This window comes from Thamnophis sirtalis, unplaced genomic scaffold (genome assembly GCF_051295495.1).
Source record: "Thamnophis sirtalis isolate CommonGarterSnake01/CBP01778 unplaced genomic scaffold, rThaSir2_p1.2 scaffold_4, whole genome shotgun sequence".
NCBI lineage: Eukaryota > Metazoa > Chordata > Lepidosauria > Squamata > Natricidae > Thamnophis > Thamnophis sirtalis.
In genome coordinates, this window is record NW_028261384.1 from 77,903,518 (window position 1) to 77,908,487 (window position 4,970).

The 4,970-nt window shown below is 35.1% G+C and overlaps 1 non-coding gene across 1 annotated transcript; it reads left to right on the top strand.

Annotated features, from left to right (window-relative positions):
- Positions 1 to 4,196: 4,196 nt before the first annotated feature.
- On the top strand, positions 4,197 to 4,268 carry TRNAA-CGC (transfer RNA alanine (anticodon CGC)). The gene has a single exon. It is a non-coding gene; the product is annotated as a tRNA-Ala (tRNA).
- The last annotated feature ends 702 nt before the right edge of the window (positions 4,269 to 4,970 follow it).

Here is a 4,970-nt window from a genome sequence, read left to right on the forward strand (position 1 = left end):
TTTATCTGTCACATCATTTGTAGCATTTACTTGAGTTTCTGTCTTTATTCACTTTTGCTTATTTAAATATTGTTAAATGGCTAATATCAAAAGCTTGGGGTAGCATAGAATTAAGAAGAAAAACATGAAGTAGTCTTTAATATACAATCATAATGGAACCTGCCCTTAATGGTTGAATGTTGTAGTGGTCATTAAGAAATGCCATAGATGCTAGTTGCATCAGTAGTTCACCACGGATGCAGTTTTACCAACAACCAAAACTAACTTCCAGTTTTTGGCAAAACTATTGTAAAATGTGGTCACATGACCCCTAGATCCTGCAAATAGCCTTAAATGCCTGAAGTTTCATCCCATGACTACAGAGGAGGCTTAACCATTCAAACTTTGGAACCAGGTCCTACCTATTCCAAGATCGGTCCATTGTAACTTTCAATGTTTGCTAAGTGACCAATCATAAATAAACATGAATATATCCTGTTTTCTTTGTGTTTCTTATATATTTGATATGATCAATTGACAAAGTTTCTACCATAAGCTAAAGACTACTTGTAAGATGTTCGGAGAATAAAATGTTTTTGCCCACTTCAAAAAGGAGAAAGCACTAAGCAGACTCCTTGGAAAATTTGGTTTTGTAAGTGGAGGACCAGCACTGAAAACAAATGCTTCCCAAACACATTGAACACATTTAGTTACACAAAAATAAACTGTGTGAAGCAGGATAACACAATATGTATTAGAATGATTCATAACTGGTTCCATTTAGTGTTTTGCTGCTAAATTTTATACTCCCCAAAATGACTGCATCAATGACAACAACTCCAATGGACAATATGCTAATCTAAATAAGCAATATCAAAGCATTAATTGCTAAAACTAGCCCATATGGGTTGAGCACCAGACCAAATTGGTAAAAAGATCGTGTGTGCTGCAGAGAGCATGTATGAACCTCTTAGTTATAAAAATAACTGCAAGCAATCATCAGGAAATTAAATACCACTTGTGAACGCCTTTATAGTAACTGACTTCACTAGACTAGACTATTAGAATAGAATAGAATGGAACGGAACGGAACAGAATAGAATGACAAAGTTGGAAGAAACCTTGGAGGTGCTTCCTGCTTAGGAAGGAAACCTTATACCACTTCAGACAATTTTCCCCACAAGAACCCTTTGAGATGGATTGATCTGAGAGAGTGACTTAGCTGGCTTGGCTCTCTACCAGTCCATTAAACTAATCCCTGATCAATTGCCAGATTAAAACTGTTTTATCAAACTCACTTGAGCAAATTGCACGTTGTAAGCTGTGTTCAAGTAATTTTATTCATTTATTTATAATTCACTTTTATTATTTTTAGAAATAATTCAATTTATCAAACATACCTAACAGACCTTCCTCTTATTTCCCTCACATTAGTAACCTGTGAGGTAGGTTGGGCTGAGAGACAGACTGGCTCAAAGTCACACTATTTTCAAGTCTAAAGCGGGACTAAAACTCACAATTTTTCTTGGTTTCTAGCTTTGTATTTTAACTAGTAAACAAAGCTGCCTTTTTCAATTGACTAATAATGATTTTGTCAATGCCATTGATGCTCCAGATGTTTTGGAATTGCATCTAAGAAACCAATTAGCAACCTTGGATACTAATCCTTGTTTTTTTTTGCCACAGTCATTCTACCTGTGTTTGCAGGTCTTTGCTTTTTGCGATTTTTTAAAATAGTTCTTTCACTTCTGCTGTCTCCAGGTATTTCCATGTCCATTATCCAGACTTCATCTTTATCTGAAATATACTAAATAGATCTAAACAATTTGACTTTGTGGAATCAACCAGAGGCTGCCACTTGCTGAAACACTGGTTAAATGTGTTACTTAAATATTATGAAAGCTTTACTTAAATATTATGAAAAAGATAAGAGCTGACACTATGTCCTAAGGGAAACAACAGATTAAAAAGGCTTCTCCTGACTGATACTAGAACAAGAAGCCTTGTGAAGTACTTGGATCTTTGATAAACTTATAGCGAGGACAAGAAAAGCTATTAAATAAATGGAACTGGTATTTATATATTATTCTATAGATACTATAGAAACCTAGTTATTTTTTTATTCTTTCTGTGAAATTCTGAGAGCCTCCTTTTGGATAAAGGAGCAATTGATACTTGCTCATACTTGACAGTGGTTATTATAATGGACTGTTCGATTGTCACACAAATGATCACTCAGCATAGATAAATATAGGATATAAAATAAAACCAATCGAAATGCAAAAGAATAAATGCCAACTGGTAAGGCAAAAAATCTAAGATAAGAAATTCTATATTACTGATCCAAAGCTATTGCCACTGAATTGCTGCTAATAAGAGTCTTATTGAATGCAACAATCTTGCTTACATTCCTGGTGGCATCTAACGAACACAAAGAAAGTAAAGACTGATTAATCAAACTACAGCTAAAATAGGTATAATTCAGTGGTAGGTTCTGGCTGGTACGGTCTGGTACGGCTATACCGATAATAGCCGGGAGCAGCTAATAGTATATCAGTATGGTGGTTCGTTTGGTCCATTCGCCCATCCATGTTCTATACCTGTTTTTAAGGCAACCAGCCAATTGCGCATGCATGCACAGCGTGCGGTGCCTGTGTGACGCAGCGTGCGGTGCCTGTATGACCTGTGCCTGTGTGACCTGTGGCCTGTGTGAGCAGCGCACATGCATGGACAGGATACACGGCTCCGGGAGCAGCATACCGGTAGCAATAGGGAGAGGAACCCACCACTGGTATAATTATATTTTCAGACTTCAAACAGAAAAAAATAGTTACCACATATATCATTTTGCACAAACATATCTTAGTTCCCAGTTATGTGCAGAGAAGCAAATGCAAAATAAAATCCTGCATGCACCCCGTCTCCCACGCGTGCGTGGCAGAGACTCAAAAATCAGCTGGGCAGCAGGAGGCATGAGCGCATGAACGGTGGAACTGGCTGGGGCGACGGCTTCTGTACCCGCACAGAGTTTCATGATCCATCTTTGGTACGCGTGCCATAGGTTCGCATCACTGCTCTATAGTGATGCTCTAACTAATTTAATTTTACATTTTAAAATATTCCTTTTGTAGTAAGATGCTTTACCTTTTGCATATTTGTAAGAATACCATGCTATAGGTGCAAATCTAGTTGCAAGTCAGGTTGTATTTGTGAAAAAGAAACATTACATCATTTGAATTGATAAATAGGATTTAAATATTTATTATATTCTTGGTCCAAATAAATAAAAGAAGAAAAAATCTTATGGATAAATATGTATATTGATTGCTACCTATACGGTAGAATGATTGAATAAAAATTACTATTTTAATAATGCTTGGAAAGGTATCAGAATTCTCACTGAAAGGCTACAAGAGATGATTAACAATATCTGGTAATTGCAGTAGTTTATGCTTAGCATAAGAGTGTACGGATTAGATTTTTGTTCTCTAAATGTAAAAGTACAGTAAATTTAAATAGGTTAAAGTGACTAGACTTGAAATTACATAATTGAAAATTGGTTATTAAATGTAGCATACAATTTAGAATAAAATTTGGCTAAAAACTGAGAAACCATAAGTCCTGCTGAGGCACAAAGCCAGAGGGGTAGTCTTGTGCCCAGTCACTGCCTCTCAGCCCTTAAAAGAAGACAATGGCAAATTTACTTTGAGGGGGGGGGGGAAATCTTACCAGTAAAACTGTAGGAACTAACAGGCAGTTGCAAGAAATCTAAACAGATTGAACTCATACACGCATATACAAAAAAGAATGGAGTGAGCAACTAGAAAATATATCTAAATGGTTAAAAAAAACCTAGAACAAGCAGAATTGTATGGCTCAATAAATGTTTATTAAAATTGGAAAATGGATGAAGAAATTGAAAATGGGTGATGGGTAATATGTGGCACCTTTGAATAAATGAATCAGGCATGTATAAATCAGGGACAGGCATATATAAATAAATTTTAAAGAGAGAAATTAATTTTCTTTGATCAGTTTGTTTGGCTTTTTGGTATTGTCTTACCGGTTTTAAATAAGATTATCAAAGAAAACAATGTCTTTTGTAAAGAAAGCAGTATCAGGAAAACACCAGTGATAAAATTATTACCCCTAGCACTTTCTATTCTAAGACACGGTAATGTGTGGAATGCATAAATTTCACCCTTCAGACACAGCTGGGGGATGTAGCTCAGTGGTAGAGCGCGCGCTTCGCATGTGTGAGGTCCCGGGTTCAATCCCCGGCATCTCCATTGTTTTTGTCAATCCAATGAGTGCTTTGAAATATAAAGTTTCAAAGTCTTTCAAATGCGTTCAAGTTTTTATTTTTGTCTTCATGTTTTGTCTTCATGTTACAATGTATTTCAAATACATTGTTTATATTATTGCAAAACAAGTCCCAATTTAGGCATTTTTTTCTGATTTCTGGAATGCAAATTTAGGGAGATATTTAAGGAGAAACCTCCTATTAATTGTAATCCTTGCCTTCACTCCTTCCCCAGAAAAATAAGAATTGCAGTGACTGGAAATCAAACCCGGGCCTCCCATATGATTGGTGAGAATTCTATCAACCAACCATCAATGCATATATGAAACTGTTTTAATGTTTCTTTTTGGAAAAAATTCTATGCATATTTCAGTAAGGTTACCATTATTTTAAGTTGATTTTATATATGATTATTCTCAGTTATAAAATCTTGTAAACATAATAGAAATACATAAAAAAGCAAGTTAAAGTAGTAATGAAATGCATATAATATTCTTTTAACAGTTATGCTAATGCTTAAATGTATAGAGAAAAATCGCAGTCACAACAGCTTTAGCTTCTAATCAAATAAAATAGCTGTATTAATTTGAATCCACAGGGATTAAAAATCATTGTGATGCAATACAACTGCTAAAAGACATTATATTGTATAAAATTCAGCAGGTTTATATTTTCAGAATTTCTCTCA